This window comes from Leptodactylus fuscus, chromosome 4 (genome assembly GCF_031893055.1).
Source record: "Leptodactylus fuscus isolate aLepFus1 chromosome 4, aLepFus1.hap2, whole genome shotgun sequence".
NCBI classification, from domain to species: Eukaryota; Metazoa; Chordata; class Amphibia; order Anura; family Leptodactylidae; genus Leptodactylus; species Leptodactylus fuscus.
Genome location: NC_134268.1, coordinates 148,498,877 through 148,525,554, shown reverse-complemented (window position 1 = coordinate 148,525,554; position 26,678 = coordinate 148,498,877).

The window sequence follows — 26,678 nt, the reverse complement described above, 5'->3', positions numbered from 1 at the left end:
GACACCTTGTACTGCTGACCGAACTTGGACTTACCTGCTCAGTGATGGGGAAGAACCGCAGGCCCTCTCAGCGGTCCTCTTCAACCCCTCCGGGGACTTCTGGCTCCTCTTCTATCTCCCGCTTTCTCCGGGTGCCGCGCTGTGGGGACTCCTCTGCTCCGGCCGGATCCAAGATGGCACCCGTTCCTGTAGCCGCTCCACGCGGCCGGCCTGCTGCAGCCCCCGTGCTCTCCCCGGCTCCCTCCGGCGAAGTTCGCCTTCCATCTTCTGCCCTCCGCGATGACGTGGACTCTGGGGACACGCGGCCGGGCTCTTCTACCTCTGGCGGTCCAGACAATCTGCATGCCGGGGATGTCCGTCCGCCGACGCATACCTCCGGCGGCCCTTCTCTTCTCTCCTCTGGCCTGATGGATGATGGACAGGTAGGCCGTGACTCTGCTTTGCCCTCTCTACTGCCTGCTCACGGGTTGGATGGTGACTGGCCGTCCCTGCCGCCTTCTCTTGCTGCCCCACTGATGTCCCCCTCCCTGGAGCCTATGAATGCCTCCTCAGGGTCTCTTGCTTGGGGAGAGGGCAGGCCTGACTGGCTCTCCTCTGAGTCCTCTTTCCCTAGGATGGCCCCAACATCCCCCTCATGCCCTGTCCGTGAGACCCTGAATATTTTGTGTGTGCCTCCAAGCCCCTTGGCTTCTGACTGTGCCAACCATGAGGCCCATGGACTTTCTTCCCCATCATCTGCTCCCCCCCCCGGGGACTGGCCCCCCTTCTGCCGCTCCCTCCCGGCCTCCCCAAGGTCATCAGGCTGCTGTTGCTTCCCCGCCAGTTCCCTCGGACTTACCTACTGCTGCTGCGGTTAGTGGACCATGTCTCTGTATTGCCTATGATTCTGCTGGAGCTGACGTTTCTTCTGCTTCTGTTTCTGATACCCTGGTTGAACTACGTCGCCTTGGCACTCACTTGGCGGCGGTCCCCACTAAGTCTGATATGGAGGAATATGTGGTTCGACTTGAGCAGTCTTACAAATTGGAGCTATCTGCTGTCCGTTCCTCCGTACAACAACTGGAGACCAGAGTGGATTCCCTCGAAGCGTCCTCTGCCTCCCATGATTCCCAGCTTTCTACCCAGGAGGCGACCATTGCCTCTCACACTCGACAGCTGCGGGTCTTGTCTGATATGCTGGATGATTTAGAGAATTGCAATCGACATAATAACATAAGGGTGAGAGGACTGCCTGAATCTGTTGAGTCTCAGCATCTGGATACTACCTTGCGCACCATCTTCAATTCGATTTTGGGGGCCCCCTTGGATTCGCCCATTGAACTTGACCATGCACACCGCTCTTTGGGTGCGCGCCCTCCTGATGACAATAGGCCCCGAGATGTTATTTGCAGGGTGCATAGATACCAGTTGAAGGAGGCGATTATGTGCAAAGTTCGGGAAGTGCCGAAGGTATTGTTTCAGGACTCTGAGCTCCAGCTACTTCCGGACCTGTCACGCCTCACCCTTGCTAAACGGAGAGCATTGAAGCCTCTTCTGGATGTTCTCACCCAGCATCAAGTGCCGTACACATGGGGCTTCCCTTTCCGCCTTCAGGTCCGTCATGGCGGCCGTGTTGTCTCCATGTCTCATCCGGATGAACTTTTCAATTTTGCCTCTGCCTTGGGCCTCCCATCTGTTCCTGCCCTCTCCTGGCCTCCGTTCCCTGGTGATCTCCTGTCGGCCCCTCCTGCCCGTCCTCAGAGGCGCACTGGGAGGCACCGCAAGACCCCGGTGGAGACGAGTCCGTCTCAGGCTGCTCCTGGCGCTTCTACCTGATTGCTCTGACTGTTTGTGACGGGCTTCTTTAGTTGTTTGGAATGGACTCCTTTCATGTTCCTGAGATATGTGTGGGGGGGATAGGGATGTGTGATGCTTATCTCTATATGCGGTGTTTCCATCCTCTCCACCAGATGGCTCCTTTGTTTGGCTTGTTCCCTTCGATTATTATGTTCTTGTTCTTGTTGTTCTATTTTGTTGGTCAGCATTTTATACTTTGCTAGAAGATTTATTGTTTTGGTGTTTTCGCCTGGGGGCCTGGGATGGGGTACCGGCTGCTATATTTGGAAAAGCCCGTTTCCCACCGGGGTCTCCACGCTTTCTGTTTGCGTGGTCTTTGGCAACCTTTTTCTTTGCCGTTTCCCCACCTCTTTGTGTGGAGTTCTTCTCTCCACCCCACTTAGTTGGTTTTGTTTCTCTTATTCTCCTGTCCTTTGTGTTTCTTTTCTGGTTGTTTTTTCTCTCCTATTCCCTCTTTTACTTGTTTTTCTTAATCGTTCTCTGTTTGTCTCCCAGTTGTTTCGTCCCTTTCCTCTCTCTTTCCTCTCCCCTTGGCCATGTCCTCTATTAACTCTTGCACCCTCAATGCTCAGGGCCTTAACGTCCCTCAAAAACGTAATCAGATTTTATATCAGTTGCATAAACAGCGCTCACATGTCCTTGTTTTGCAGGAAACCCATTTTAAGAAGGACCACGTCCCGGACATCCGCAGTCGTTACTTCCCTAAGTGGTTCCACAGCGTCAACCTAGTTGCTAAGTCCAAGGGAGTCTCGATTGCTATCCACCGTTCCTTGCAGCATGAGGTTCTGGACACCTGTATCGACCCTGAGGGTAGGTTTCTCTTCTTGAAATTACGCACGGGAGGCACGGTTCTTACCGTGGCTGGCTGCTACCTTCCGAATCAGGGTCAATTGGCATACTGTAGGTCCCTTATCCGCAGATTGGCAGACTTCAGTGAGGGGGTAGTAGTTTTGGGTGGTGATTTCAATTTTGTCCTGGACCCCCATGTTGACTCCTCCCCCCCGCGTCCCCCCCACGCTCCCTCGCAATTGCGCCGTTTGTTGTCAGCCCTTCACAATTCCCAATTGGTAGATGTCTGGCGTATTCTACACCCTCAGGATAGGGATTATACTTATTACTCCCCGGCTCATAACTCTTACAATAGTGCTGTTAGGAGTATTTAGGTTCATTGCTTTCTATTTTTCTTACCTGGGGAGTTTTTGGCTGCGCAGTGTCTGGGGTGGCATCCTGGCGCTGCGGGGTTGTCCTGTCGTGGGTATTGGTGCACACCTTCTGACTTGCACGTGCGCACTGATGGTAGGCAGCTTTATCTCCTGGTTGATTAGTCTGTCCTCCCATTTGCACCTGGGAGGAGTGGTCTCTACTCTGTATTTAAACCCATGCCTCCCATGGTTCTGTGCTGAGTGTCGCTTTTACAGAGCTAGGCCTTAGCAGGAGGAGTAGGTGGTTATCTTGGATAGAGGAAGTTCCGTGGTTGGTTTTTGGGAGGTTTGGGTGAACTAGTGGGTGTGTGAGTTTTCCCCTCTGTGTTCACCAATCCTCCCTCTGTGTATAATTGACTGTGTGAGTGAATTGCCTTATCCTTTGATTTCTACTCAGTTTCCCTGTGTTTGTTTCCTAGTGTAAGGTTCCTTCCCATATTGGTTTGGGGATATCCTTTCCCACATTTTTCCTGTGTGCTGCTTGTGTTGTAAGTCAGCGCACACCCTTGTCAGTCCCTGTCAGTAGCAGCTTCACTTGTTCGTTAGGGGTGACCCCCTTTAGTCTCCAGTCCCTAGAGATCTTATAGGGCATTCCCTCTCCCACTTCCCTCTAGGCCTACGGTATCAGTGAGAGAGGAGCTGTCGGGGTCAGGCTTAGCCTGAGTACAGCCGACCCACACCCGTGAGGCAGGGACCGGGATAGCTAGTGGGAGTAGTGCAGGGCGAGATTCCCTACTGCTATTCCTTAGCCCCGTTGCAGCTACCTGGACTGACATAACAGTACACTCAGCCGTAAAAAAAAAAAAAAGGTTTGTTTGCATTATGACGGACCTGAAACAGTTGTACCAGGCGGTGCAGCAGATTTCCACTGAGATGGAGGGGATCAAGCTACGAGTGGATGCCATCCAAGCTTCTGGCGTATCTCAGTTACAGCAGTTGGCTCAACACACAGCCTCTCAGGTGGAGGGCATACAGAGGCAGGTGAGTGGCACCCCTGTGGGTCGGCCTCTGGAGCCAAAAGTCAGCTTACCTGAACCCTTCCGAGGTAAGAGGTCAGATTTTTTCCGATTTCAAAAGGACTGTCTTTTGTATTTCCGGCTACGGCCGTTTTCCTCCGGTTCTGAGGTACAGAGAGTTGGGATTATTATTACTTTATTGAGAGATGATCCCCTCATCTGGGCACATTCGTTACCAGCCGACTCAGCTTGCTTACTAACTGTAGAGGCGTTTTTCTCCACAATGGGGTTACTGTATGACGACCCAGACAGGGTACGCACGGCTGAGTATAACCTACGACGTGTGGTGCAAGGGGATCACGCTATAGAGAAATATTGCACAGAGTTTCTTAGGTGGGCAGCAGAAGTACACTGGAATGACCCCGCTCTACTTAGTCAGTTTGAGACAGGGCTCTCGGACCAGGTTAAAGACCATCTAGTTTCTCACCCTGTTCCGGGAGATCTAGATGAGGCCATGCAGCTGGCAATTAGAGTTGGACGGCGCCTCCGGGAGCGTGGAGACAAGAGTCCTAGGGGGATTAGCCCTCCTCAATCCTCTGTTTTTAGAGAGGACCCGGGGGACCAACCCATGCAGATTGGGGCCACTGTGCGAAGTGCTAGACCCAAGAGTGAAGGGTCCCGCACAGTACGCTGTTTTGTGTGTGGAGGGATGGGACATGTAGCAAGGGTATGCCCCTCCAGAGAATGGTTCGCCAAGGAGAGTAATAACCCCAGGTCTATTGAGGGTAAAGGGAGAAAACCTACTAAGGAGGGAGGTGTGCATATTTCCTGTACTCAGACTGCCGGGTTGACCCTTGAAGGATGGGTAAATGGGCAGAAGTGCCGGATTTTGGTTGATTGTGGTTCGGCAGTCAGCCTTATTGACTCAGAGTTTTGCGAGCAATTAAGGGTGAGTCCTTTGGTCTTGAAGTCTCAGATACCAGTGTGGGCTATTGATAAGACCCCTCTACAGCAAGCTGTCATCTCCAAACAGGTGGAGGGTCTGGAGTTTGTTGTGGGTGGCCACTGGGAAGAGATTGACTTGTTCTTGTTGTCTAAATTACCAGCACAAGTAGTGTTGGGGTGGCCCTGGCTGAAGCAGCATAACCCTATTATCAACTGGGAGACCGAGTCAGTAGTTTCTTGGGGGCAGGGGTGTAATGGTCGATGTCTGCCCATATCCGTTATGTCTTTGTCTATAGACAATTTGCCTCAAGAAATATGTGAGATCAGGGAGGTCTTTGAGGAAAGGGCAGCCAAGACATTACCACCACATCGCACCTATGATTGCTCGATAAAATTTATACCTAATGCAGTGCTACCCCCATCTTAAACTATTCTTTCTATTTTATTCTTCAGAACCTGACACCTCCACCCAAAAGTTACCCTGCACTCCATGCCACAGAAACACAAACAAACAATGTTTGTGTTATGTAACAGATACCAGCTGGTGATGGGCTCATACAGCTAGTGATATGACCTTATTTATTAAAAGATGGCTGGACCCTTGTACCAAACAAGCCCTCTTACATCTTGTGTCTCCCTATTTCCTAATAATTTGTAAGCTCTTGTGATCAGGGTCCTTACTTGTTTGATATGTTAATTATTTTGTTACATAGTAATATCTAATATTGTCTGTTCATTTACCCTCTGTGCGGACTATGTTAATAAAATTATTATCCTTTAAGTAAGAGAAAGCAAGTTATAGAACATACTGTGGTAGCAGCTGGCATAATCCCCTACATGACGTCTGTTTGCATCTGCAGTTATTTTTCTGCCCCCTTGTGGATGAATGTATTCTAAGCATAAGAACAACTATTCCTACTATTATATGTTTATTACATTTAAAAATGTATTCTATACTATGGTTGCAGCTGTAATGAGCTTTTCTCATGAATGTAAAAATGCATTTATTAAAATGTATTACATATTCTGAAACTCATCCAAAACAGACCTCAGATATCCAGACACACTCTATCGGTGTTTCCATCGGTATATACTAAAAAGCTAAATACTATCGCCCACTTGGCCCACCCATATGAATGTCATGTGAACTCATGTGGCTGCACCTGAATATCCTTGATGTCCATCCTTTCCCTATCCAGTCTTTGTTATGGCTCACTGCTACCTCCGGGCTCTGCCATACATCACTCCCTAAAAGTATGGACCAATTTAAAGGGATCCTATCAGTCAGACACAATTTTTTCTAAGTACCACGTCAGAATAGCCTTAAGAAAGGCTATTCTTCTCCTACTTTTCATCATCTTCTCTGTTCGCCTACAATCCCGGTTCATGTCGGTATGCAAAGTTGCTCTCTTGCAGCACTGGGGGCGGGCCCCAGTGCTTAAACAGCATTGAGGGCGTCACCCAATGCTGCGAGAGAACTCTCTCCAGTGCCGCCTCCATCTACGTCAGGAGCGTCCTCTTCAGCCTCTTTTTCTGGCGGTGGCTTGTAACTTCTAGGCCTTGGGCCTTGGGTAGAGCAGACTGCGCATGCCCACAGGCCACGAGAAAATGGCCGCTTGCACAGTATTGTAAACAAAACCAGACTGCCGTCACAGCGCTGTCCCTGTGCAACACAAGGTAAATCTTTCTGACAGATTGGAAATCTTATTAATTTTTCATGAAAGTTGGGAATTGTATTTCCATGTAACACCCCACTCTTATGGCAATGAACAACAATGAGTGCAGGTATACCATCAAGCTTTGGCCTTCTCTTTGAAACTTGATGATCCCGAATTTTTGTTCATGCAAAAAATTTTTGTGGTTTTAAGCATGTTATGATAACTCAATAACACAAGTGTGGCAGAAACCATTCTTCTTTCTCTCCGTCAAGGTCATTGTCCTGTAATGGATTAATGCTCTGAATTTAGAAGGTGTTCTATTGCCTCTCAATGGAAGAATTCAGCCCGGGGTTGTCTAAGCCTTTAAAGCACTTGTTGTTCTGTTATCCTCAACAACAGTCTCTTGGTGAAGCTATGACTCTGGCCATTTGACTTGATCATTGTTTAGAAGAACAGAAAAAAGAAACATCACATATGTTGTCTTGTCTACTTCTAGTCGAGACTGCTCCTAAGACACCCTAGGAACCCATACAGCTAGGGTACACCATGGATCCATTTTTGAGAACTTCTTCGGAGATAGTAGGACTTTGTTTCTATTGTGGAGATCCTGGGCACATGCATAAGGATTGTCCACAGTCTTGAGTGGGAGAACGCTTTTGAGACTCTGGAGGTCATTAGGAGTACTTGGTAATGCCATTCAGTTTGACTGATGCTCCTGCTGTCTTTCAAAAATTGCTTAGTTGTACTTGTCTGAATTTTATTGGACCCTTTGTGATTGTTTATCTTAATTGTATGTGTTCTCCTCTTATTGTTCCTCCCATCCAGAGATGGCTCCAGGTTTGTGTAGGCCCTTGGGTGACAGAGCCTCAGTGGACCCTTTTTGGAGCAACCCATTTGCACTACAGCAAAAAAAAACAACCGAAATTGACCTTGTAGAGTGGCCTGTAACACAGACCATTCCAATACAAGTAGATACAACTTGTTCAGACATCAGAAAGTGAAGAGTAAATTTTAAACAGACATCTGTCCAGATTCCTCTTTATTTCCTGTCGCTGGCTCACAGTGGTGGATACAGAGCATCAGCAGGCCTTTCCAGCCTTCTACCACTGATTAGGCCCAAATAAATGGGTATAATCAGGGGTGAGTCTCAAGCCACGACCTCCAGATCCACTGCAGAATCCGCAGCAAGATCCAGCAGGACTAGGAGCGAACACTACCTGTGGGACACAGACAGTAGTGTGAACGCCCCCTAAACCGCCGGCATTTCCGTAGGTATGCTGCCATTTTCAAAACTGAGACTGTTTTAGAAATTACATCTTGTATCTTATTTTACTGCAAAGTGGGGATGGGGCATCATGTGGCGAAAACACTTTACAGTTCTTGCAAATCCCATCCACACATTATGGGAAAATATGTGCAGTTGGCATGCTGTGATTATGAAAAACTAGCTGGTACCCGTGACTTCGTCTGCGGTGATTGTAGAAGTGGGTATATACAGGCGTGGGTAAGGTTTTCGTAGTGTGTATAAGGTATGGGATATGAAATGTAAGTTTGTATCTTGTTTTTGCTGTAATTCAGAGAATACGTGAGACTTTTGTGTTGAAGTTAATTTGTATTTGAGCTGCTATACTGTGTTGGTATAAAATGTACATAGTGACTTTGGGACAGAGGTATTTGAAGTTAACCCTTTCCCGCCGATGGCATTTTTTGATTTTCGTTTTTGACTCCCCTCCTTCTAAACCCCATAACTTTTTTATTTCTCCGCTCCCAGAGCCATATGAGGTCTTAATTTTTCCTAGGACAAATTTTTCTTCATGATGCCACCATTATTTATTCTATATAATGTACTGGGAAGCAGGGAAAAAATTCAGAATGGGGTGGATTTGAAGAAAAAATGCATTTCTGCGACTTTCTTACAGGCTGTGGTTTTACGGCGTTCACTGTGCAACCAAAATGACATGTCCCCTGTATTCTGTGTTTCGTTACGATGCCGGGGATACCAAATTTATTAGTATTCCAAATCGTGGTGAAACATAGAAGGATCTGCGACACTTGTTCAGTAAATTTTAAAATCCAATGATTTTATTCATATTTTCTTCTTTAAAAATTCACAAAAAACACTCCATGTAGATAGAAAAAACACATACGAAAGATGGTCGGACAGGACAATATAAAAACCGCTGTCAGTAACGCATAATAATGGCTGACGCGTTTCGAGACCAACCTGGTCTCTTAATCATAGCTCTTGTGTGCATATTGCTGGCCCAGCAATATGCACACAAGAGCTATGATTAAGAGACCAGGTTGGTCTCGAAACGCGTCAGCCATTATTATGCGTTACTGACAGCGGTTTTTATATTGTCCTGTCCGACCATCTTTCGTATGTGTTTTTTCTATCTACATGGAGTGTTTTTTGTGAATTTTTAAAGAAGAAAATATGAATAAAATCATTGGATTTTAAAATTTACTGAACAAGTGTCGCAGATCCTTCTATGTTTCACCACGATTTGGAATACTAATCTTTTGGATCCTCAGTCCCGGAGGCGTTTCGGATGGTGCACCTTGTTCATCAGGAAAGGGTGAGCGATATTGGACTTTTCTTTTTTTGATATTGAAAATTGCTATACCAAATTTATATGGTTTTATTTACATTTTGACCCCTTAAAAAAAATTCAAAACTGTGTTAAAATATTATTTTTTGAAAAGTCGCCATATTCCGACAGCCGTAACCTTTTTATACGTGCATGTACGGGGATGTATAGAGCGTCTTTTTTTGCGGGACCGGGTGTAATTTGTAGTTCTACCATTTTCGGGAAATGTTATTGCTTTGATCACTTTTTATTCAAATTTTTATCAGAATCAAAACAGTGAAAAAATGGCGGTTTGGCACTTTTGACCATTTTTCCCGCTACGGCGTTTACCGAACAGGAAAAATATTTGTATAGCTTTGTAGAGTGGGCGATTTCGGACGTGGGGATACCTAACATGTATGTGTTTCACAGTTTTTAACTACTTTTATATGTGTTCTAGGGAAAGGGGGGTGATTTGAATTTTTAATCCTTTTTAATTATTTTTATATATTTTTTTTACTTTTTTTAAACTTTGTTTTTTGCATTTATAAGACCTCCTAGGGGTATTGACATGGGTGGGTGGTGTCGCGGATTGTCAGAGCGGTGGGGGTCGGCAAACATGGCTGCTCCGGAGCGTTAAAGAGAGCCTCCTGGAGTATCGTTAAGGTGAGGGGCAAAGTGGTAAAGTATATGTATATGTGATTGTGTGGGGTTAGGGGCTAGGCTGTAGAGGGCAATATGAATTTTGTGGCTTGCTATGGTCCAAAGTGTGTGAGATTGCAGACATGGTGGTGTGAGTTTGGGTTTTGTGGGGGTCCTGGCACAAACGTATGTGCGCTATTGTGACGAAAAGTAGCCTATTGTTTAATCGGGTGTATTAACTATGTTTGTGGAAAATTTCAGCCAAATCGGTGGAGCGGTTTTTCCATGATTGAGGAACAAACATCCGAACATGCAAACATCCAAACACACAAACACACAAACCCACAAACTCACAAACTTTCACATTTATAATATTAATAGGATGTTGGGGTTTTGGAAATCGCAGCATATCAATAATAAATACGAAAACACTGGTGGTTTTTCTATAGATATAACGAAAGTAGAAAGTGAAAAGTGCATACTGCCATGGTTTATCCTGCAGCGCTATTTTGTTGCAGCTTGCTACGCGAGGCCTTAGTCTTAATAAAGCCCAAGTGCCACCTTTATTAATTTAATTACCCCCTCATAGTAGGCCTTTGTTTCCCCCTGGCATAAATACTGCACTCCTAATGACCCTTTATATCAAGGACCCTAGAGGAGATGAGGGAACATAATAAACAGTGTTACTCACCTCTCCGGGATCCGATGTTAATCCTAGCAGGCTTCGGGCTTATATGGTAATGTCCCAGACGTCACGTGGTCTAGGATATTACCATATAGGCCCAAAGCCTGTGCTAGCAGTATCATGTAGGCCCGAAGCCTGTGTTAGTAGTAATAGCCTGCTACTGCTAGCACAGGCTTTGGGCTTGTATGGTAACAGGTTGTAACAGGTTTCCATATGGGAAAACCCATTGTAGTCAAATGCGACGTGTTTTTTTGGCGTGGTTTTAACACGGTTTATGATGGTTTTTTGCAAAAAAAGACTTCAAAAAATGCTAATGTTTTTTTAAAGAGAAGTTCCAGGTCCATACAGTGTGCCGGAGCTTAAAAAAACGTGTCAAAAGCTACATCAAAAACTGCGTCAAAAACCACGTCAAAAACCATTTGCTAATTCCTGAAGCAAATTTTTTCTGCTTGCAAAAAATTATGTGTGTACTGACCCTGAGGGTCTATTCACACTGAGTTTTTGGAATCCGCCTCAGAATCCAAGTGGAAAAAAAGCCGCTCATTCGCTAGCGGAAAAAGAAACCCATTAAAGTCAATGGGAAGCTTTTTTTCCACATGGATTCTGATGCGGATTCAGCCTCAAAATCAGCGCCAAAAAACTCCACGTTAATGGACCCTAAGGCTGAGGCCACACATAGGGAAATACAGCTAATTAACGCTGTGGATAAAAAAAACTGTGAAGACGTAGTGGAAAAGACCACAGCAAAAATACTTTCATTTTTCACATATTCTCTGATGCTTTTTTAAGTTTTTTGGAAAATGTAACTTTTTCTTAGGTAAACTTAACGTGTCATGTGAATAAAAACCGCACTGAAGTTGCACTTGAAATTTTTTTTTTATAAATTCTTTATTCTGCAACAATTAAAACAAATAAGTATACGATACAAAAACACAAAAGCATGTCCCAAACAATAAGGGTCAAAGAATGAACATCTCAAACAAATAATAATAGTTACAATGCAGCACAGTAGAAAGGAAAAAAAAGAGAAGGGAGGGGGCATAAAGAAAGGGTAACAAAACAACAAAGAAGAGGGAGGAAAAAAAAAAAAAGGGGGGGGGGGGGTTCTCCACCACACAGATCTAATGGAGGAGGGAAGGTGGAATTGGTGAATGGACCCTCATAATTCTAGAAGCAGATTTTTTCATCTCCAATATCGTCACCAAAAGTTTCCATGTGAATCTTCCCTTTAGGATTTGTTCACGACAGGGTGCGGTGCATCCTGTCATGGCATTCCGTTCCGGATTAGGCCCGAATAAATGGGCCTAATCCGGAGGGAGCCTCATGCCGTGGACGGCACGGCTAAGTCATCCGCAGCTAGATCCGCATCTTTTTTTCCGCTACTAACATTTTTGGCAGCGGATGTTGAGGCGGATTATGCGTCCAAATCCGCTGTCTAAAACTCCTTGTGAACAGACCCAAAGCGTATGTTCACACAGAGTTTTTTGGACCGGATTTTGAAGCGGAATCCGCCTCAAAATCCGGCTCCAAAAATGGCTCCCATTCACTTCAATGGGAGCCACTCGCTTCTTTTTTCCGCTAGCGGAAAAAAGAAGTGTGCTGCCCTATCTTGCCGTAGATTCCGCGGCTGACTCAACTACGGCGCGAGGCTCCCTCCCGATTAGGCCCATTCTTCGGGCCTAATCTGGAGCAGAATGCCACGAATGTCGCAGATAGCCACACGGAAATGTTCACACGTGGAATGCAAATTCCGCTGTGTGAACATACCCTAATAGTAAACACCGCTCAACGTGTTTTACCTGTACAGGATTCTCAAGAGCAATATAACAAGATAACCAAGTTCATAAGTTTGCAGTGATAACTGCATTTCCCTGGGTCCTGGTGGTGGACTCAGGTACTTAGTATAATCCTAGGGCTGGCAGTGGTGTGAATGTGGGCATTTGTTATACTTCAGGTTTAATCACATGCAGGAGTCTTCTAGGGACACTGTTATTTTTTTTATTAGAAGTTATGGCCATAGAATCAGTGGCTTTGGCTAATTCAGATTTTGTACCTAGCACAGGCAGGCAGATACTGTGAGTATTAGGGTGGGGATATACCTACAATAGAGTTAACCCCTTGATACATGGTGCCTAGCTCTGTTTAGGCTGGTACTTTTGGTTGTTTCTTTTGGGGACGGAGTCAGGTGTGTAAAATTTTTGTACCCTGACGAAGGAATGGTTATTTTTTTGTCCCTTGTAGGTTTGTCCTTCCCCATCTTGATGACATTGATAGAGATGGTGGGTGCTATGAGACAATTGTGAACAGTCACTAGTCACCAGGGCTGTTATCATGGGGAACTGTGGTTTATTAGTTGTGGGGGAGCTTTTCCCACAATTACAACTACTATCTGACACTACACATTCAATCTTATTTTTTCACTTTGGCTCTGTACGCCATTTTTTATTAGTACTTAATAAATATTAAGTTTTAGTTAAGGGATATTCAGTGAATTTTTGAAACTAATGGTGCCGATTTATTTATTAACGCACATTGAAAACTCCGTGTGAAGTGCTACTCATAACTGCACATAAAAAAAACACCATGTAAACCCAGCCTCAGAAAAACCTATTCAGAGTGAATGAGACATTGGTTGCAGCTGATCCATGTTACATAGCACAGGTGTAGTAAGGTTGCTGGTAAGGCACCAACAGATGATAACTTTGTAGGAAGAGGTTGGTTTCTGTAAAGATGGCGGCACGTCGTCCCTGGGTAGTGGAGGGTCTATATGCAAGGCTCTTGCAGCAATTAGCTAACGAGGCTTCTGGTTCACTAAATGCTCCTATTGAATACCAGCAGGAAAAGAGTGTTCCTGACTTTGTAGGTAAATGGAATCTTTGCCATAGACGGTCATGTGTATAAAAACTAGCACAGGGAAGTTGTTTCTAATATAGACAGGAAAGAAAAAACGGAATTTATTTTTTTAAAGGCAACTGTTCAATTTGTCTGCTATAACTTCTTATTCATACACAACTTTATAATATACATTTTATAAACATGACCGCAAATGTCTTATTTTTGTATCACATTGGATGTATTGTCACTATCCTCCACCTTGGATTAGTTTTGAGAACTGAGGCCTACAGCGTGGCCATATCTGCTGGAGCCCTAGTTTTTGCCTGTGGTCACTGCAAAATTAAAAATGAAAACTTTGGTCCTCTAAGTAACCAATCACATGACTGTTCAAGAACCCTAGAAGAAATAGAAGCTATGCTGTGATTGGTTGCTATAAGCAACAAAGTCGTTTTTTTACTGTAGACGATTAAAAGTCGGGGCCCACTTGCACACTTGTGTTTTGGCTGCGGTGGAAACACTGTGACAAAAAAAAGCTGCAGTTTGCATTACCTGCGAAGTGGATGAGAGTCTGGCTAATCCAATTCACACATTGCAGAAAAAAAAAATCTGCAGCAGAAAAGCTGTGTTTTCAAAAACCTTTGCCTGTTTACAAATTGCAGCATGTCAATTTTATATCTATGGGAATTCTGTAGTTTTTCTTTATAGGTATAATAGAGGCATACTTTCTGTGAAAAATGTTGCAGAAAAAAATACGATCATTTCTGCAGCGTTTTTTGCTGCAGCTTACTCTGTGGGGCCTTATTCGCAAAGGAGTTTACTACCTGCCACCACTGTGTTACAGCGCTAAATGTATGTTTATGTAGGTTGCTTTTGGAGAAAAACTCCATTTAAGTATTACGCAAATGAGACGGAGCGCTGCATACGGGCATTCAGTATTGGGAGCTCTGTACTTGCTGCTCAAGTAAGATGTGATGTCATAGTAGCGGTAAGATCAACTGTTCCCATGCAGGGTGGGCCGGACAGTGCAATGGGGACAAGCCAAAAGCCTCATTTGCACAAGACTGTGGTGTTTCTCTCCAAAAGTGATCTAACAAACATATGTTGTTCATCGAAGCTAACAGTTCAATATGCTTGGGAGAAGGTGGTAGGTTCCTTTTAACCCCTTAGCGACCTTTGACGTACTATTACCTCATGGGCGCTAGGTACTTAGCGCACCATGAGGTAATAGTACGTCATGGTAATTCCGCCCGCTCACTAGCTGAGCGGGCGGAATCGGAAGCGGGTGATAGTTGTTACAGACAGCAATCACCCTTTTCCTTAACCTCCGATCGATGCTTTTATCGATCGGAGGTTTTAACCCTTTGATCGCGGTGGTCAAACATGACCACCGCAAACAAAGGGTTTCGCGGTGTTTTCCGGCACCCCCCACGGCGAGATTGGGGGGTGCCGGTATCTGTACTATGCAGTCTGGGGTCTGCTTAGTGACCCCAGGCTATCCGGAGCCCCCACTTACTGTTTCAGCCTGCCGGCGTCTTCTGGAAGTGAGCTGTGCGGATGGCACAGCTCACTTCCTGTTTGCAGAGTGACACGTGCAGGCTGTGTCTCACTCTGTATGATAGTGGATTAGTGATGAAATCATCACTAATCCAAGTGTCCCATAGGGACACATAAAAAGAAAAAAAAAAAAAAAAAAAAAAAGTGTTTTAAAACAATTAATGAAGTTAAGCTCCCAAAAATCCCTTTTTTCTATAGAAAAAGAATTATATAAAAAAAACCTAAAAATTAATAAAAAAATGAATATTTGGAATCGCCGTGTCCGTAACAATCTGTACAATAAAACTGTAACAATATTTAATGTACACGGTGAATGACGGAAAAAAAACAGAAACCCCCCCCCCCCGGAAGTAGTGATTTTTCGCCATCTCGCCTTACAAAATATGCTATGAAAAGTGATCAAAAAGTCAAATGCACCTCACAACAGTACCAATAAAAAGCACACATTGTCCCGCAAAAAATAAGCCCCCAACCAACACTGTCAACCAAAAAATAAAAATGTTACACCTCTCAGAAGATGGCGATGCAAAAAACACTGATTTATGTCCCCAAATGTTTGTTCTGCAGAATTAGTATCACATAAAAAAAAAATATAAATGAGGTATCGCCATAACCGTACTGACCCGCAGAATAAAGGACACATGTTACTTATACTGTACGCTGCATGGCAAAAAATTTAAAAGGTGTGCTCGCGTGTACAGCTAGCTCAGCTCATTCTGAGCCGTACACGCGAGCACTTCCCATTCACTTCAATGGGAGCGCTCGTAGTGAAAAAAGCAGCCCATTCATTTCAATGGGGAGCGCTCGTATGCCGTCTCCCATAGAAATGAATGAGAACTGCTTTATACGCGCTGATTCTGAACGTGTCTTAACGTTCAGAATCAGGCAGCGTATCCGTAGTGTGAATGCACCCTTATGTAGTAACTGAGGGACTATCCAACCATATGTATGAAAAGAAGTACTGATAAGAAATATGGTATAAATAAATATATACAGTAACTATAATAAGTTAAAATGGTTTCAAATCCAAAAATCCAAAAAGCAAAAACACTTATACAATATATTGTCTAAGTGTTTTTGCTTTTTGGATTCAGCGCACTGTCAGCTTCCCTGTTCTGTGCCCTGGGTGAAGAGCTATTGGTCCCGGTACCGTAGCTCTCACAGTCAGAAAGGCGTTCCTGACAGTCTGTCAGGAACGTCCTTTTGCACAGCAGCACCTATAGCGCTGTACAGTGTGAGCGGGGAGGAACGCCCCCTCCCCTCCTGATAATACTCATCTATGGACGAATGCTGTGAGAAGAGGGAGGCGTTCCTCCCTGTAGTGTTGTAGTGAGGATGCAGGTCTTCTGGAATAACTCCACTATGAGATGGTTACTCTTGTAGATCAGAACACTTTATTCCATGCTCCATCATGGCTCCCTGTCTAACTCCTCCCCCTAAGCTCAGCTCCTCCTCCATTACTACCTCACTGTTGCTAGGCAGACAAAGCAGAATAAGTAAGCAGAACATACAGAACATACTTATAACAACATCACACTCCCCGCTCACACTGTACAGCGCTATAGGTGCTGTTGTGCAGAAGGACGTTCCTGACAGACTGTTAGGAACGCCCTTCTGACTGTGAAGAGCTACTGTACCGGTACAGATAGCTCTTTACCCGGGGCACAAATCGGGAAAGCCGAAAGTGTGCTGAATTCCGTGCACTGTCGGCTTTCCAGCGGCATATAACACCGCATGTGCCCAAATCCATGAAAGGTCCTCTTTAAACAGGAAGCTCACATTCACCTCTATGGGAGTTACTAAAATCGTGTAAAGCACCACTGCTAAACTATTTTTATAGGTCCCGTTCTGGTGGTTGGGACTTGCTAGCAGATTTTTTTTTTTTTTCTGTCTCCTTAGTAATTTGCTGAGATGAAATTAAGACTTTGTAAAACAGCAAAGAGCATATAAATATTGTATCACCTAGATGATATGTTTTGAATTAGAATGTACCCTCTTATATTGCGCATAATATATACTAAACTCATTGCAGCTCCCGTAAAGCTCTCCCCAAAAGCCTTATTGGAAAAACTTCACTTGAAATATTCACAGAAATCATGGACTGACAGTTATAAAGTTGTCCGCTTCTGCCTGGTAAGAAATTATTAATATTAATATATCTCCCCCTAAATCTTATTCTGTTAAAGAGTGCCTTTGAAACTATAATTTTGCATGGTCTCACGTAATCTTCTGTGTTTGTGGGTGCATTCTTGATCTCTAACATGACTCCTGCAGTTTGGACCACCTTTTAAAAGCAGAAGCTTCCCTTTAATACAGAAGCCAATGCTGTGAAATGGTTTGCTTCTTCATGTGTGGGTCAAAGATGTTGAAGATTAGAGATGATCGAACAGTGTTCTATCGAACACATGTTCGATCAGATATCAGGCTGTTCAATGTGTTCGAATCGAACATCACGTGGCAAACTCCAAAAAAATTAGATTCCCCTCCCACCTTCCCTGGCGCTTTTTTTGCTCAATAACAGCACAGGGGAGGTGGGACAGGAACTACGACAACGGAGGCATTGAAAAAAATCGGAAAAAGTAATTGGCTGCCGAAATCAGGTGACCCCCATTTTAGACGAATAGTGGATTTCAGATCTGGGTCATATGAGACTGTGAACTTTGTGACTATGAGACAGGGATAGCTGTACAGGCAGGGATAGCTAGGGATAACCTTTATTTAGGTAGGAATGTTATTAAAAATAACTTTTTGGGGCTCTATCGGGTGTGTAATTGTGATTTTTGTGAGATAAACTTTTTTCCCATAGGATTGCATTGAGCAGCGTTGATTGGCCAGTCTACGGAATTCGGCCAATCAGCGCTGGCTCTGCCGGAGGAGGCGGAGTCTAAGATCGCTCCACACCAGTCTCCATTCAGGTCCGACCTTAGACTCCGCCTCCTCCGACAGAGCCAGCGTTGATTGGCCGAATTCTGTAAACTGGCCAATCAGCGCTGGCCAATGCATTGTATTGGCGTAATGAAGCAGAGCTGAATGTGTGTGCTGAGCTCAACTACGCCGGTGGCGTAGCAGAGTGTTCAGTGCACGGCCAGCTCTGCTATGCCGGAGATTGAACTCTCAACTACGCCGGTGGTGTAGCCAAGAGTTCAGTGCCCGGCCAGCTCTGCTATGCCAGAGATTGAACTCTCAACTATGCTGGTGGCGTAGCCAAGAGTTCAGTGCACGGCTAGCTCTGCTATGCCAGAGATTGAGCAGAGTTGGCCGTGCGCTCCGGTGGTGTAGCAGAGCCGAGGGTGCAGAAGGGTTCAAGTGCACCCTCGGCTCTGATGTAGCAGAGCCGAGAGTGCAGAAGGGTTCAAGTGCACCCTCGGCTCTGATGTAGCAGAGCCGAGTGTGTGCAAGGGTTCAAGCGCACACTCCATCCGGAGATGTAGCTGTGCTGATGCGGTCAACACTGCTACATCTCAGATCGGACCACAGTGGAGACTGCTGTGGAGTCCACAGCAGTCTCCATTGTGCTCCGATATCCATTGTGCTCTGCTACATCAGAGCCGAGGGTGCACTTGAACCCTTCTGCACCCTCGGCTCTGCTACATCAGAGCCGAGGGTGCACTTGAACCCTTCTGCACACTCGGCTCTGCTACATCAGAGCCGAGGGTGCACTTGAACCCTTCTGCACTCTCGGCTCTGCTACATCAGAGCCGAGGGTGCACTTGAACCCTTGTGCACACTCGGCTCTGCTACATCAGAGCCGAGGGTGCACTTGAACCCTTCTGCACCCTCGGCTCTGCTACATCAGAGCTGAGGGTGCACTTGAACCCTTCTGCACACTCGGCTCTGCTACATCAGAGCTGAGGGTGCACTTGAACCCTTCTGCACTCTCGGCTCTGCTACATCAGAGCCGAAGGTGCACTTGAACCCTTCTGCACCCTCGGCTCTGCTACACCACCGGAGCGCATGGCCAACTCTGCTCAATCTCCGGCATAGCAGAGCTGGCCGTGCACTGAACTCTTGGCTACACCACCGGCGTAGTTGAGAGTTCAATCTCCGGCATAGCAGAGCTGGCCGTGCACTGAACTCCCGGCTACGCCACCGGCGTAGTTGAGCTCAGCACACACATTCAGCTCTGCTTCATCACGCTAATAGAATGCATTGGCCAGTTTACAGAATTTGGCCAATCAACGCTGGCTCTGTCGGAGGAGGCAGAGTCTAATATCGGAACTGAATAGAGGCTGGTGTAGAGCGATCTTAGACTCCGCCTCCTCCAGCAGAGCCAGCGTTGATTGGCCGAATTCTGTAAACTGGCCAATCAGTGCTGGCCAATGCATTCCTATTGGAAAAAGTTAGCTTGCGAAAATCGCAAGCTGACAGGGATTTCCATGTAATAAAGTGATTTATATGCCCCCAGACATGCTTCCCCTGCTGTCCCAGTGTCATTCCAGGGTGTTGGCATCATTTCCTGGGGTGTCATAGTGGACTTGGTGACCCTCCAGAGACGGATTTGGGTTTCCCCCTTAACGAGTATATGTTCCCCATAGACTATAATGGGGTTCGAAACCCGTTCGATCAGTCGAATCGGATTTCGAACTTCGAACATTTTGGTGTTCGATCATCTCTATTGAAGATGTCTTCACCCGTAGCAAATTATATACAGTAATATACTGTACTGTGGAAAATGCTGCAAAGTGCTGTAAAAAAACCACAAAAGTAGTAATTTATCTCGGTCCGTTAACAAAATTGCATAAAAAAAAGCTAAATAAAATTAATATTGGGTGTGACCACTCTTTAGGGAGGAGTCATGGAAGTGAGGATATGACCTTTCTCCAGAATTCTAATTGCAACATAGTTTGTCTGGAATTGCATAGAGACAGAAAGATTTGAGCAAGCCTATAACCATAGGCTCCCTATGTTGCAGAGTGCAGTCACAGAAGAAAGCTTCAGAGTAGATTATATGGGTTAATCTTCAGTTTACTTATTCAGAACATGAGGTAACATCCATCAGCATCATGTCTATACAGCAATATAACAAGGAATACACTGGAAAGAACCTTAACCATAGAAATGCAGCATTCTGAGATACAGACAAGTCTCCATAGCATATCATTACATGTATTCAGCACATAACAATAATAACATCGCCATCTAGTGTCCGGAAGCTGTAAGTTCCTCCAACACAGTATAATACAATAAGTCTATATCTGTTGCATATATGTATATACCAACACCCTTTCTCAACAATAAAGACTTATTCAGTCAAACTTAATTTCTTCATCAGTTTCTGATGTCTTTCAGCATTCAATGCCTTAGTAAGAATATCGGCTGTCATATCTTCAGTTGGACAATACTCTAACTTCAGCATTCCTTGCTCCTGGCAATCCTTCAAAAAATGAAACTTTATATCAATGTGTTTTGTTCTTGGATTAACTCTTTCCGTCTGAGCAAGAACAATACAACCTTGATTGTCTTCATACAACTTTGTTGGTTCCAACAGTTGTTCTCCTAAGTCTGTCAGTAGTTGTCTCAACCATAAGACTTCTTGAGCTGCTTGTGCTGCGGCAACATATTCCGCTTCTGTTGTCAACAGTGTCACTATTGATTGTTTTTTACTAGCCCAACTAATTGGTCCACCTGAGAGTAAGAAAACATAACCACTGGTAGATTTTCTGTCAAGTGTATCTCCAGCCTAGTCTGCATCCACATATCCAGTTAAAATGCATTTGTTACTTGCAGGTAGTTTTAGTTTAACATCGATAGTTCCTTTCAAGTAACGTATTACTCTCTTCACGGCATTCCAGTCCATTTTATTTGGTTTTGACACCTTTCTGCTCAAAATTCCTACTGCTGCTGCAATGTCTGGTCTTGTAACAGTTGCAAGATACAGTAATTTTCCCATTGCCTTTCTGTACTGTTCGTTGTCTGGCAACATATTTTGTTCACTGTTCATCTCCTTCAGATAGTTGATTTCCATTGGAGACTTTATTGGTTTAGCATCTTTCAATCCAAATGTTTCAATGATGTCCTGAATCATGTGACTTTGGTTAAGAAGATAACTTCCATCTTCTTCTCTTTCTATTTGTATCCCTAGGTACTGTTTCACATTTCCCAAATCTTTGATCTCAAAGTGTTGATCCAGAATTTTCTGTATCTCTGTTACATCCCTTTCTTTTTCAAAACAAACTAAAATATCGTCCACATATATCAGTACATAGATCCATCTGTCTCCCAGTTTCTTGGTGTATAGACACGGATCTGCTTTACTTCTTTGAAAATGTTCATTTGTGAGCACTTCTGTGACTTTATCATTCCAGGCTTTAGCGGCTTGCTTTAAACCATAAATACTTTTCTGTAGCTTACAAACCATGTTTGGTTTTCTTTTATCTTTGTATCCTGGAGGTTGTTCCATGTAGATACCTTCTGTTAAATCTCCATTTAGGAACGCTGTCTTTACATCCAGATGTCTCAATTGCATTTGTTTTGTTGCTGCAACTGCAAACAAGGTTCTAATTGTAGTATGTTTGACGATTGGTGCAAAAACTTCATCATAGTCTTCTCCATATTTTTGAGTATAACCTTTAGCTACGAGTCTCGCTCGATATCGTTCAGCTGTGCCATCCGTTCGATATTTTACTTTAAAAACCCATTTACATCCTATAGTTTTTCTTCCTTCTGGTAATTCTGTCAGTGTCCAGGCCTTATTATCGTGCATGGATTTCATTTCTGTTTCTGTTGCTTTTATCCATTTGTTAGCTTCTTCTTCTGAGAGTTTTGATATGTCTTCCCAAGATGTAGGTTCATATATCTTGTTTGTACTCGCCTTGTATGAAAGACGTACAGGTGGTTTTCCGTTGTTCTCTCTTATTGAACGTCTTGGTTCATTGTTTGCCTGTTCTTGTATCTCTTTACTTTCAGTGTTTTGATTCTCGGCAATTTCTACTTCTTTATCATCAGATATTCCTGCATTGATATCACTGCTTTCATCATTTCTCATTTCCAGTGATGTCATTACGTCATCATTTAGATCCTCAATGAATGTTACACTGTTACTCACTGTAACTGTCTGTCTTGGGATCTAGGATTCTGTATCCTTTGCAGTTTTCACAGTATCCAACAAATATTCCTTCTATGGCTCTGTTTTGAAGTTTGGATAGTTTCTCTTCTGGAATAAACACAAAGGCTTTACAACCAAAAACTCTTAAATGCTTCACACTTGGCTTATTGCCTTGCCATAGCTCATATGGGGTCTTTTTCAGTTTCCTTGAAAAAAGTCTGTTTTGCAGATAAGTGGCCGTCATTGCTGCTTCACCCCAATATTTCTCTGGTAGTTTGGAATCTGTCAGCATACATCTTATCATTTCAGTCAAAGTTCTGTTTTTTCTTTCTGCTACCCCATTCTGCTCGGGTGTGTATGGAACAGTCTTTTGATGCTCTATTCCATTCTATTTTAAGTAGTTTTCTATTTGGTGTCCTGTAAATTCACCTCCATTATCACTTCTTCTAATGATGATTGGCTTCCTTCGAAACTTGTTACTCGACTTTGTCACATAGTCTTGTAATTTACTGAAAACTTCACTTTTGTTCTTTATCAAGTACGTGACTGTGTATCTTGAATAGTCATCTATGAAAGTCACCATGTATCTATTACCTCCTGATGTGGTCACTTTCATGGGTCCACATACGTCAGTATGTACCAAGTCAAGTGGTCTTTTGCTTCTTGTTTCACTTTCTTTAGACATTGACACTCTTGTAGCTTTTGATTTTATACAACATTCACACTTCATGGTCATTGAGCAATTAGATATTAATAGATCTTTTGTCAAATGTTTCTTCTGTAATGCCATTATACTTTCAGGATGCCGGTGTCCTAGACGTCTATGCCATACATGAATACAATTCCTGTGATCATGTGTACATAACTTCACCTGTTCCTGTACTGTGTCTAGATGATATAATTGTTCTCCTGCATTTACACTGACTATAACCTTGTCTCCTGCTAGGATTGTACACTTATCATCTTTGAATTGTACAGTAAGTCCTTTAGCTGTTAGACGTTTTACGGATAACAACCCTCCTTCTAGTCCTGGAACATATAATACATCCTTTACTAGTACTTTTACATTATTTCCAGATTTATCAGAACAGATCAACATTCCTTGTCCAATACCTTCTGCTGTTATTCTGCTCCCATCTGCAAGATAAATGGCTTCCTTCTTATCTAAATCAAACTCAGTAAAGAAACTTTTATTACTTGTCATGTGACTTGTTGCTCCTGAGTCAATAAACCAACTTGATGATGATGACTTTTTTCAGCTGCTTTAAACGTACCATTGCAGTGATCTGCATGTGAGTTAGAAATGGAGCTTTTCACTTTGTTTATTGTCTCTCTGTTGTAATTTTTGTTGTTCTGCTTTCCATATCCATAGAACAACATCGCCATCTAGTGTCCGGAAGCTGTAAGTTCCTCCAACACAGTATAATACAATAAGTCTATATCTGTTGCATATATGTATATACCAACACCCTATTTGTTCCAACCATCTTTAAGAACTAATCTACTTGCCAAGTTCTTCCAAAAGCTGTCTACACTTGCAAAAGATGGTCACAACAAATATTGACTTGCGTCTTCTCTTCAATGTTCATTCACAATAAATAAATAAATATATATAATCTCATTAAACATTCTTACTTTGCAGCATTTTTTTCCACACCTGCCTTAAACTTTGGGACAGTACTGTATATCATGTTAATTGTCCTGACAATTCTTGTTCCTTCAGGATAAGCCTGCTGCAAGCACTATAAGAAGCTTACCAGACCATCCAATTTTAGTATGCAGCAATACATTGCAGGAAGCTGTTAAAGGTATGCACAAATGCCTAGTTCATCCTATGTTGTGGTTATGCTATTTCTCTCTTGGTGATTAGAATTTCCAAAATACTATGATTTCTTTACGCATTTTAACTGTAGTCATTTATTTTATGATTTATTAGTTTGGTTTGCAAGATCTTTTATATACCATTTTCTCTGAATTCTAGCTAAAACCCTTTCAACTTTATTAACCCGAATCGAATCCATATCAAAAGAGAAGGGGTAAGTAAATTGTTAATACGGAGCTACTGCAACTCTTAATGATTTGTAGAAATTTGATTGTCGTTTCCATTGCTTAACCTACTGTAGTTTTACTTGGAAAAGCTACATTTACAAATATGAATGTTAAGTTAGTAATTTAAGCCTTAAAAAATATCATCCAACATGTAGATATTGATGACCTATCCTAAGCATAGCTCATCAGTATGAGATTGGTAAGAGTCGAACAACCAACACCTCTACTGATCAGCTGATATTGGTACTGAATCTGCACAATATATGGAAGCACATGACTTTTATATACTGTATAGTGGTTGGTCCACTCTATAGCAGGTTTGCCACTTTCTTGAATAGCAGCTGAAGCATTACCTGTGCATGGCCGCTACAACAGATCTGTCGGACTCCCATCAATCTGATATAGTTGACCTATCTTTAGGTTAAGCAATTAATATCTATTTTCGGACAACGTCTTTAACTAGATTACTATCTTCCCTTGAATATAATATAAAATGTACACTATATGTGTAGACATATCTAATAATAATAAAACATAAGAATGTTTTTTTTCTTTTAACAAGTTAACTCAAAGATGGTCACACCAGAATAATATAATAAGTGTTATATATATTAGATATTAGCCTCTGCCTGCGACTTTGTCTGCGTGTTGTTGGCGTCAATGGTCCACTTATATTCAGCAAATTGCTGCTGTCTGGCTTGCCTGCTCCGGCGTTTTGGCAGCTCTTAAGCTGTCCTGTTGCTGAACTTGTTCCTCATGCCGTGCCTGTAATTGTTCCAGCAGCTTGCTGGGACGCTATATAATGAGCATGCTGTTGGCATTGATGATCCGCCTGCTCTGGCGTTTCGTCAGTTGTCAAGCTGGCCTGCTGCTAAACTCGTTCCTCGTGCTGTGCCCATTATTGTTCTGGCATCTCAGCAGCTCGCTGGGACACCATATAATGAGCGTGTTGATGGAAACAATGATCTCTCTCAGCTCCACTTGAGGAGAACTCTGTTGACTTCTGGCTACTTTCATAGCTTTCGTTATTCTTGAATTTTGCGACAAATTAGATTTTCTTTTTCCCGGCATGTTTGAAAGTAGCAAACTACCAATTTGGATTAAAGGTGTACTCCTATCCAGTGTGTCAGCATACTGCCTGGAGCAGATAAAATAATATGCAAATGCGTGTACACAATCCACTGAGGGTTAGCTGAGTGTTTACACAGAGCGATAACAGACCTGGGACCTGAGATTCGGCTGCTGCAGTAGCAGTGTAATATAGTATGTGAACATAAATTCATAACAATCATGAAGCCATGTCATTTACAAGTAGTCTATGTTTTAATCGCGGTTACAAACTATCTATGTGCCAAATTTCATTCAAATCCGTTCAGCCAGTTTTGCGTGATTGAGGAACACACACACACACACACACACACACACACACACACATCCAAACACACAAACTTTCACGTCCTATTAATATTATAAAGTTGAAAGTTTGGATGTTTGTGTGTTTGGATGTTTGTTCCTCAATCACAGCCAAATGGCTGAATGGATTTTGGGGAAATTTCACGCACACATACATATTGCCAAGGAAAAGGTAATAGGCTACTTTAAATGTGGGTCACTCACCCCAAATCGCCACCGTGACTCTCCAAAAAACCCTCCGGCACCACTGTAGCAGCTGGCATTCCGCCAGCGCTGGTCTGTGCACGCACCTCCTATTTGTGCATGGCGGGCTCTGGAGCCAGGGCTGCGGCATCATAGGTTGGGGGCTGAAGGTGAGCGTGCTGATTCAGCAGGGACACGGTGAGCAAGATGGCGGTAGCCCACATGGTCCTGGCACCGCTGCTATCCCAGGCCACCTACACACTTCGCAGATGGCAGGAGGAGGCTGCTGCACCCGACACACCACATAACAGGTCAGTGCAGCGGGTACAGGGGGTTGGGGAGGGGGTGTCCCGGGGGGGTGTCCCTAGGGATCAACCACATTCCCCAGCTTCATGTCCCTCCCCCCCTACATCGGTCCCAGTGTAGTTGGCCTCACCTTGCCACGCTCCCCCGTCCGCGCTCTCCGCTCGCTCACTGCACATAGGTGTCGGGCGGCTGGCTGTGTATGGCTGGTAGACTGCAATAGAGGCGCCGGTATTCTGCAATGCAGAATGGGGGGGACAAGAAACTGTGGGCAGAGATGGGGGGGACAAGAAATATAAGCGGTTCAGCGCCACCGCCAACCCGCAGACGAAGTTGCGGGTAAATGCTTGTTTATAATATTAGTAGGATAATACTTAGCTGTGGTTACAAATGATGTAATGGCTCATTGGCTGGGAGTGCTATTATATATCAAGCACTGCTATATACCTATCTGTTGATGACTTTCAATCTTGCATGACACGCCTCCATTCATGGTCCATCCTGAAGCTAATCTAAACAATACCCCCTATAGCTTTTATAGTACCCTTGGGGTTGATGAGGGGTGGCCTGACTTAGTCAATTTGTAACTGACCATTTATTGTAGGAAGTTGAGGAAATTCTTATCTACTGAGCCATAGTATTCAGAAAGGCTACAGAGTGATCTTCCTACAGATGGACAAGAAATACGTAGACTGATCAGTAAGACCTATCACATCAATACGACACCATGATTTTGTAGAAAAAGTGTCCTATTACAATAACATTGGTTGTTCAGGTAACATGAAATCTTGACTCCCTTATT